This window comes from Blennius ocellaris, assembly GCF_963422515.1.
Source record: "Blennius ocellaris genome assembly, chromosome: 3".
Lineage (NCBI taxonomy): Eukaryota > Metazoa > Chordata > Actinopteri > Blenniiformes > Blenniidae > Blennius > Blennius ocellaris.
This window is the reverse complement of record NC_137652.1, coordinates 220001-231126: the sequence shown is the minus strand read 5'-3', so window position 1 is coordinate 231126 and position 11126 is coordinate 220001.

The following is an 11126-nucleotide window of genomic DNA, read 5'->3' as shown; positions in this document are numbered from 1 at the left end:
ATTAAATAACAATCATGTGACCTGTGAGACGGAGAAATGTTAAAGGACGTCCAAACTCATACGTTCGATGAGTAGCAGATATTGTGGTTTACTGTGTCGCGGCTCAGTGGTGCAGCAGTGGATTTTAATGAAAAAAGTTGAAGCTCTGGCAAGGGTTTGAACTGTAAACACACCTCAAGGTCAAATGTCACAAGATTTCCTGACAAACTTCCAGCTGAGCGACACTGAACACCAAAACAGCCATAACACTACAACTTCCAACATCCGTCTTTCCAACAGCCGCCATCTTGGAAAATGTTGATTGGCCAACACGTTAGGAAAAAGGCAAAACCGTCAACAGCAGGCCAGGATGTCAACAATCTACTGATGGTGTCTATCTACAGGGTGATGGTGGGTGGAGCAGCATGGTGTCAGGATGATGGTGGGTGGAGCAGCAGGGTGTCAGGATGATGGTGGGTGGAGCAACATGGTGTCAGGATGATGGTGGGTGGAGCAACATGGTGTCAGGATGATGGTGGGTGGAGCAACATGGTGTCAGGATGATGGTGGGTGGAGCAACATGGTGTCAGGATGATGGTGGGTGGAGCAGCAGGGTGTCAGGATGATGGTGGGTGGAACAACATGGTATCAGGGTGATGGTGGGTGGAGCAACATGGCGTCAGGATGATGGTGGGTGGAGCAGCATGGTGTCAGGATGATGGCGGGTGGAACAACATGGTATCAGGGTGATGGTGGGTGGAGCAACATGGCGTCAGGATGATGGCGGGTGGAACAACATGGTATCAGGGTGATGGTGGGTGGAGCAACATGGCGTCAGGATGATGGTGGGTGGAGCAGCAGGGTGTCAGGATGATGGCGGGTGGAACAACATGGTATCAGGGTGATGGTGGGTGGAGCAACATGGCGTCAGGATGATGGTGGGTGGAGCAGCATGGTGTCAGGATGATGGTGGGTGGAGCAGCATGGTGTCAGGATGATGGTGGGTGGAGCAGCATGGTGTCAGAGTGATGGTGGGTGGAGCAGCAGGGTGTCAGGATGATGGTGGGTGGAGCAGCAGGGTGTCAGGATGATGGTGGGTGGAGCAGCATGGTGTCAGAGTGATGGTGGGTGGACCTTCTTTCCCCCATCCACCCGTCCCTTCCTTTCCCCACCCAACCATCCCTTCCTTTCCCCACCCAACCGTCCCTTCCTTTCCCTGTCCACCCATTCCCTTCTTTCCCCGTCCACCCATTCCCTTCTTTCCCCGTCCCATTCTTCCCCCCATCCATCTGTCCCCTCGTTTTACCTGTCCACCCGTCCCCTCCTTTCCTTTCTCCACCTGTCCCCCCATTTACCCCGTCCACCTGTGCCCTCCTTTCCCCATCCATCTGTCCCCTCCTTTCCCCTGTCCACCGGTCCCCTTCTTTCCACCACCCATCTGTCCCCTTGTTTCCCCCATCCACCCGTCCCCTCTTTTCCCCCATCCACCCGTCCCCTCTTTTCCCCCGTCTACCCGTCCCCTCTTTTCCCCCATCCACCCGTCCCCTCTTTTCCCCCGTCTACCCGTCCCCTCTTTTCCCCCGTCTACCCGTCCCCTCTTTCCCCCCGTCTACCCATTCCCTTCTTTCCCCGTCCCATTCTTCCCCCCATCCATCTGTCCCCTCGTTTTACCTGTCCACCCGTCCCCTCCTTTCCTTTCTCCACCTGTCCCCCCATTTACCCCGTCCACCTGTGCCCTCCTTTCCCCATCCATCTGTCCCCTCCTTTCCCCTGTCCACCGGTCCCCTTCTTTCCACCACCCATCTGTCCCCTCGTTTCCCCCATCCACCCGTCCCCTCTTTTCCCCCATCCACCCATCCCCTCTTTTCCCCCATCCACCCGTCCCCTATTTTCCCCCATCCACCCGTCCCCTCTTTTCCCCCATCCACCCGTCCCCTCTTTTCCCCCATCCACCCGTCCCCTCTTTTCCCCCATCCACCCGTCCCCTCTTTTCCCCCATCCACCCGTCCCCTCTTTTCCCCCATCCACCCGTCCCCTCTTTTCCCCCATCCACCCGTCCCCTCTTTTCCCCCATCCACCCGTCCCCTCTTTTCCCCCGTCTACCCGTCCCCTCTTTTCCCCCGTCTACCCGTCCCCTCTTTTCCCCCGTCTACCCGTCCCCTCTTTTCCCCCGTCTACCCATATCCAAAAGATTGATGTTGACTTCTTGGTTTAACTATTCTGGAGCTGTGAGCTCAATTTGTTCATGCGAGTAAAGCAGCGTTTCTATTCTATTCTATTCTATTCTATTCTATTCTATTCTATTCTATTCTATTCTATTCTATTCTATTCTATTCTATCCGCTGTGTTGACAGGCATCTTGGTTGGTGACCTGTCAGTGGTACTCTCTAATGGAGTCTCCCTCTGAGTGCCACGCACGCACACACACACGCACACGCACACACGCACACACACACTGCTGTGAGGAGGACGACTCTAGATTGCACTTCAGTGCTCTGCTGATATTGCCAAATTGCCACCTTTACCCTCCGTCTCTCTCCCTCCTACCCTCCATCTCTCCCTCCCACCCCATCCCTCTCTTCTCTGTTTGTGTCATCCAAAGTAAAACATGGGCGAAGGACAGAAAAGGACACACCAGAAAACAGGAGGGTCAAAGCACAGCAGCATGTAAGCGTCTGATGCTCAGAGTTAAATCCAGTGAAACAGTCAACAACTCAATGTTTCACACTTCAGTCCACACACACACACACACACACACACACACACACACACACACACACACACACACACACACACACACACACACACACACACACACACACACACACACACACACACACACACACACACACACACACACACAGTGGATGCAGTGTGCCCTGACTGTTCCACACTGCCTCTGATCAACATGTTGCCTCCGTATGTTGCAGCAATATGTTGCAGCAATATGTTGCACGTCAACCAGGAGGATGTTTTCAGCAGCACACGGTCTGACAGACACTCATTTATGAATCACCGTTATGTATCCATCCATCCATCCATCCATCCTCTATTTTGTTTGTCCTGTTCTGGGAGGTGCAGCAGTGTACACAGCTCCATACCCTCTGTACACAGCTCCATACTAGCTCCATACCCTCTGTACACAGCTCCATACCCTCTGTACACAGCTCCATACTAGCTCCATACTCTCTGTACACAGCTCCATACTCTCTGTACACAGCTCCATACTAGCTCCATACTCTCTGTACACAGCTCCATACTCTCTGTACACAGCTCCATACCCTCTGTACACAGCTCCATACTCTCTGTACACAGCTCCATACTAGCTCCATACCCTCTGTACACAGCTCCATACTAGCTCCATACCCTCTGTACACAGCTCCATACCCTCTGTACACAGCTCCATACTCTCTGTACACAGCTCCATACTAGCTCCATACTATCTGTACACAGCTCCATACTCTCTGTACACAGCTCCATACTAGCTCCATACCCTCTGTACACAGCTCCATACTCTCTGTACACAGCTCCATACCCTCTGTACACAGCTCCATACCCTCTGTACACAGCTCCATACTCTCTGTACACAGCTCCATACTAGCTCCATACTCTCTGTACACAGCTCCATACTCTCTGTACACAGCTCCATACCCTCTGTACACAGCTCCATACCCTCTGTACACAGCTCCATACTCTCTGTACACAGCTCCATACTAGCTCCATACTATCTGTACACAGCTCCATACTAGCTCCATACCCTCTGTACACAGCTCCATACTCTCTGTACACAGCTCCATACTAGCTCCATACCCTCTGTACACAGCTCCATACTCTCTGTACACAGCTCCATACCCTCTGTACACAGCTCCATACCCTCTGTACACAGCTCCATACTCTCTGTACACAGCTCCATACTAGCTCCATACTCTCTGTACACAGCTCCATACTCTCTGTACACAGCTCCATACCCTCTGTACACAGCTCCATACCCTCTGTACACAGCTCCATACTCTCTGTACACAGCTCCATACCTTCTGTACACAGCTCCATACCCTCTGTACACAGCTCCATACCCTCTGTACACAGCTCCATACTAGCTCCATACTCTCTGTACACAGCTCCATACTCTCTGTACACAGCGCCATACTAGCTTCATATTCTCTGTACACAGCTCCATACCCTCTGTACACAGCTCCATACTAGCTCCATACTCTCTGTACACAGCTCCATACTCTCTGTACACAGCTCCATACCCTCTGTACACAGCTCCATACCCTCTGTACACAGCTCCATACCCTCTGTACACAGCTCCATACTAGCTCCATACTCTCTGTACACAGCTCCATACCTTCTGTACACAGCTCCATACCCTCTGTACACAGCTCCATACTAGCTCCATACTCTCTGTACACAGCTCCATACTCTCTGTACACAGCTCCATACCTTCTGTACACAGCTCCATACCCTCTGTACACAGCTCCATACTAGCTTCATATTCTCTGTACACAGCTCCATACCCTCTGTACACAGCTCCATACTAGCTTCATACTCTCTGTACACAGCTCCATACCCTCCATACCCATGATTTTGCATTTTAAAGAACAGCGTGAAAGTAAAAGCTTCACGTTTGCACCAAAACGGAACAATAAGATGAGAAGGACCTGCTGCTAACTGAATTTAATCATTTTGACTGTGATTGACAGGCAGGAGTGAAGAAGAGTCCTGGAGGGATTCTAGAGATCTCATGTTAACTGGATTGGGACAGATGGTCTGAAAACAAAAGTCTTTAATAGGTGTTTGCACCTCAAGGGGAATGTAGACTCTTCAATTCCCACAACCCTGTTCTGAAATACGTATAGGAAATCAGTCCTTTCATTATTCCTGTCCTGAGTACAAGTAACTACTACAAAATGGAAATGATTTGTCAAATATCTCCATTTTGACAATCGTCCTACAATACGACACCCAATGTGATTGTTCTTGCTCATGAATGGCATTTGCATCCCAGAGTGTTCAATAGGAGTGGCTGTCAAGGAGTTATCAATCAATCAATTATTTATTTATATAAATGTTTGCTTTATTCAGCTGAGGCAAGAGGGGCAGAGCCTAAAGCAGTGGACTTCAATATTTTCATTATATTGAGATACAAAATAGACCAGTATATGTTGAAGCACACAGAAAACTACCGCAGTCATTCATCCTGATCGATGGGCTTTATTAACAATGTCGTGTTGAATTGTGGTCCTCAACTGGAAGTTCCCATTTAAAGGGTTGGGGTGGGCGGGGCTTAATGGAGGATGTGAGTAAACACTCGTGTGGTCCACGCACTGTTGGTCCACCGGTAGTCCACCTTGAGGAGTGGCTATTGGGCTGGGTAAAAATTAGCCCATATAGTGCAGTTCACTTCTCATGAGTGAAATCATTAAGCCACTGACTCACACAAGGAGCCACAACAGACGATTTGAGAAAGAAGACCATGGTGATCAAAGACCCATAATTCATCAATAGAGCTTCCCCTGAAAGACATTTACTTCCCATTATTTGAATGTAACCTGAAACGGCCTCTAGAGGGATCACCACATCTCACAGTTCAAAAGAGGAAGCTGATCACATCCTTCGCTAACAAGCTTCACCTCCAATGGATCAGCTGTTGGTCAGTGATTTGCTGAGTCAGCTACCAGTTGTTATGTTCACGTCAAAACGAGAGAAGCAGGAATACCTGTGAAAGGCTGTTGGTAAGGTGAGCGTGGTACTGCAGTGGGTTTCTGTTGAAATGAACCTGGAGCTGAAGGCCAGACTCAGCAGTGCTGCGTTATTGCATCAGGAAGTCTGGAAGGAAGCAGTCAGAGGCAGGAAGCCTGAGAAGGCAAAAAGAATGGGGAATGAGCAGCAATGGAGGAACGCCAGCATGAATGAGCGGTATGGATTATAGATTTCTGAAAGGGGGAGGGAAATGAAATATTACTGGGGCCCAGCTGTACAGAGGCCACAATGCGCTGAGTTGACACATCCAGCATCTAAAATCCATCCATCATCATCTCCATCGCACTAGTTAGTGTATTCCAGTCCTACACTGCATCTCATCTCGCCTCATTTGTTTAAACTTTCTCATTTTTCATATCACATGATCAGAATATCTGTGAACTGGACTCGCCAAGGAAGTGTCTGCATCAGTGCATCAGTTTGAGAGGAGACTTCAGCAGGTCTGTCCTTCCTTATAGCTACTAGAATATGTTTTTGTTTTTCTCTATGTATTTATGGACCATTTGTGGTTTGAGGCCCATGATGATGAATAAACCAAGTTCATGTTTTCATTACAATGTGTTTATCAGAATATAATTTTGACTCGTGGAATACAGAAGTGAATTGGATTGTTTTTCATTCGTCTGCTTGTCGTTCTCTGTGGTTAATTCAACTCAGGAAGCTGAACTCACCTCTGACAGTCCAAGGTTTATTCTGACAAAACACTTCATGTTTTTGGATTTAATAGCCAGAGAAAAACCCACACATGCAGGAAAACATGCAAACTCCACACAAGGAGCCTGGAATCCAATCATCTTAACTGAGACTCATTTGAAATACCAACACCACTCAGAGAGATATAGGTTATTCCAGATTATTATAGAATATGCAGATGGTTTCATGGCTTTACAGCAACAAAAATGCTGTGATTTGATGTTTTCTTCTAAAACTAAAAATCTTTGTTTGCACACTAGTTATACAAGTATCTTGAACAAGTAGCTGAAATGCACCCTTCAGAAAAAGGAGTTAGTGTCAAAGCTCCTGCAGACTGCCAGATTTGAATTCTTATAGCTTCAGAATGTACGACATGAATATAAACATACGTAGGACACGACAGGACATTTGCTGTGAGCAGACCGTACGACCAAACACAAGCTGAGTTGCAGCCGCCGACATCGTGAGTCAATGTGTCGCGTTCCGACGTCCTTGACCAGCTCACGTTACAACGTCCTCGACCAGCTCACGCTACGACCATGACGTCCTCCACCAGCTCACGTTACGACCATGACGTCCTTGACCAGCTCGCGCTACGACGTCCTCGACGAGCTCACGTTACAACGTCCTCGACCAGCTCACGTTACAACCATGACGTCCTCCACCAGCTCACGTTACAACGTCCTCCACCAGCTCACGTTACGACCATGACGTCCTCGACCAGCTCACGTTACAACGTCCTCCACCAGCTCACGTTACGACCATGACGTCCTCGACCAGCTCACGTTACAACGTCCTCCACCAGCTCACGTTACGACCATGACGTCCTCGACCAGCTCACGTTACAACGTCCTTGACCAGCTCGCGCTACGACGTCCTCGACTAGCTCACGTTACAACGTCCTCCACCAGCTCACGCTACGACCATGACGTCCTTGACCAGCTTACGTTACAACGTCCTCCACCAGCTCACGCTACGACCATGACGTCCTTGACCAGCTTACGTTACAACGTCCTCCACCAGCTCACGTTACGACCATGATGTCCTTGACCAGCTTGCGTTACAACGTCCTCCACCAGCTCACGCTACGACCATGACGTCCTTGACCAGCTCGCGTTACGACCATGACGTCCTTGACCAGCTCACGTTACGACCATGACATCCTCGGCCAGCTCTCGTTACGACCATGACGTCCTTGACCAGCTCACGTTACAACGTCCTCCACCAGCTCACGTTACGACCATGACGTCCTTGACCAGCTCACGTTACGACCATGACATCCTCGGCCAGCTCACGTTACGACCATGACGTCCTTGACCAGCTCGCGTTACGACCATGACGTCCTTGACCAGCTCACGTTACGACGTCCTCGACGAGCTCACACTACGACCATGACGTCCTTGACCAGCTCATGTTACAACGTCCTCCACCAGCTCACGTTACGACCATGACGTCCTTGACCAGCTCACGTTACGACGTCCTCGACTAGCTCGCGTTACGACGTCCTCCACCAGCTCACATTATGACCATGACGTCCTTGACTAGCTCACGTTACAACTATGACGTCCTCGATGTCCTTGACCCTAAGTAAGATTATAAATGGACCCACATTGAATATAGAATATAAAAGGTTCATTTTCCACAGTGGAATATGGATCATCCGTGGACAATTATTATCACAAATTAGGCTAAAATAAAATTATACAATTGGATTTATTCAATCAGTTTTCAAACCAGTATTAGAATCTCCTAAATATCAAAGATAGAGATGAGGCATGTCAATGGACCTGGATGATGTTGCCGTTCCTTCCGCTTGTCTGAGCTTTGGTACCTCACAGCAAAGTTTTCATCACAGCCGTCAAGTGTCATTTCATTCCATCTCATATTGATAACAAACCACATCTTTTTCAGTATTTAACGTCATGATAAAATATTAGCCAACAGTGAGTGAAAATGCGAGGCCAGGTTGTGTGAATGTGTTGTGCTGCGTCACACACCTCCTCTCAGACCGAGCTCTGCAGTGACCTTCACATTACTTCACATAATCAGCAGTGGCTCCGTTAAACCTTGTCCAACCGACTATTCAAGAGGATATTCAGCACTAAATTAAATAAATTTGGTTTGTCTCTGGTTATTGGCTGTCTCACACTGTGGCCTTTACTTAGCTCATCACAGTGTGTGTCGACATATCTTTAGACAAACACACTTCTAATAACTCTCTCACTCTGCATCCCTCCTCTCTCTCCCTCGGTTTAAGTCTTGCTCTCCTCTCGCTCTTGCCAAGAGTCGGCCACAGAGGATTTCTCCACCACACTGTTCAAACAAAGCCCCGCTCCATGGCCAAGCCTGATAATAAAACACTGCACACATCGCTGAATTCAGAACATCACATTTATATGCTTGGGTCTAACATAGAACAAAACAATGATTGTCGACAAAAAGAAAACAAATGGTCTGCCACCATCTAAAACAAACTCTGAACAAGCTACACCTTTTCATTAAAACAGGTGCTGAAGAAGAAACATAAAAGCTTCACGTGGAGGCTGAAGCTCAGAGCAGATCATGAGGCGCTTTGGCACTCTCTCAATGAAAAGTCATCAAAAATCATTTGGATCACAACCAGACAAAATCGTAAATAAGTAAAGAAAGAAATGGTTATTTCCACTGGAAACAGCAGGACATCCAAAGCAAGTAAGGCAACATGAACTGAGTTCAGGAAACTGACCTGGGGCCTCATTTATAAAACCTTCCTAGGATTCCTACTCGAGATGTTTGTGTGCCCAAAAGTTCATATCCTCTGGATCATTAGAAGATGAAACAATGACATATGAACATGGTTCCTCTGACTCAGCAGTAACGGTCCACTAAAGAAACATATGTACCATTGCAGCTCGGCTGTTTATGGTCACTTGGATCAATAAGTGTGGTATTTGAAGATATTAAATGTATGAGATGAATCAGAATCAATCTTCCACCCCACCATCAGCACCACCTGGTTCCTCGTCTCCACAATGTGCTGCTCAAGGTTCTAAGCTGTCATTGTGGTTCTAACATTCTCCCACAAAGTTTATTTTTACAGATCACAAACTTTGTGTGGAAAGTGGCATATGTATCTTCCAGGACCTTAAATGTTTCAGCAGCTTTTATCAATGAGGCTCCTGGTCAGGAAGTGACGTATGTATCTTCCAGGACCTTTAGTGTTTCAGCAGCTTTTATCAATGAGGCTCCTGAACAGACAAACTGACCACAAGCTGAAGGATCTGGTCTGTTGATACTCAAATACACAAGCAAGTAAAAAGTATCTGGAGGTTTGAAGCAGGATGAGCCACTGAGGGATCTTCACTGTAGTGTGGGAGGGTTGACGGACTCGTTGCGTCCTTCACATGTGAGACAGTCGACTTCCAAAACGTCAATGGTAACTTTTTAATTCACTGATGTTTTTCCAGTTTAATTATTTAAAAAAACACCAGAAAAACACCAGGGGGACACCAGAGAGACACCAGCAGGACACCAGCGGGACACCAGGGGGACACCAGAGAGACACCAGGGGGACACCAGGGGGACACCAGGGGGACACCAGAGAGACACCAGCAGGACACCAGCGGGACACCAGGGGGACACCAGGGGGACACCAGAGAGACACCAGGGGGACACCAGAGAGACACCAGAGAGACACCAGCAGGACACCAGCGGGACACCAGGGGGACACCAGGGGGACACCAGGGGGACACCAGAGAGACACCAGCAGGACACCAGCGGGACACCAGGGGGACACCAGAGAGACACCAGGGGGACACCAGAGGGACATCAGAGGGACACCAGAGGGACACCAGAGAGACACCAGGGGGACACCAGAGAGACACCAGAGGGACATCAGAGGGACATCAGAGGGACATCAGAGGGACACCAGAGAGACACCAGGGGGACACCAGAGGGACATCAGAGGGACACCAGAGGGACATCAAAGAGACACCAGAGAGACACCAGGGGAACGTTTTCCCCGTGTTTCAGCAACTCATTGAACTGAAGCAGACATGTGTGTAAATATTGGCGGTCATTCCGAACAAGAAGACAACGGTTTTCATGGTTCTGTCTGATTGTCTCCAGCTCCAGAGTTGCTGACGTTAAACAAAAGCTTTCCCGTGATCCAAAATATACTACCAATGAAAATGACCAAATGATAATCCATCTCTCTGTCTCAGTATGGAAACCCTCCCACATTACATTGAGCCTCTGGAGGTAAAAAAGCAGGGAAAGGAGAAGTTGCGGCAGAATGAACAGAATGTTGAGGACAAAGAGAATGACAGCATGACAAATTGTTTTCCTCTCGGCTGCCCTCTCAGGTTATCCTCCTGCTACTTTCTCTTACTTACAATTCTCCCACTTCCCCCCGTCATTCTTTCCTCTTGCCTCCATTGATCACAGCTCGTGTCAACCGGCCTCCCCGTCTGTTTCACATGCCCACGAGTTTGACTGACGTGGCTCTAAAAACACACCATTAAAGTGGTTTACACAGCGTGGCCGTCACGGCTGTGGTGGAGGAAAAGCCAGAGAAGGAGCCTTTAACGCCAGAGTTCACGGTACATTGGGATCACCTCGTATCTTCTGATATCATCACTAATGCTCAGAATCCATTCCAATTAATCATGGAGACCTGAATGAAAATATGAGTTCCTCATTGACAGAGTAAA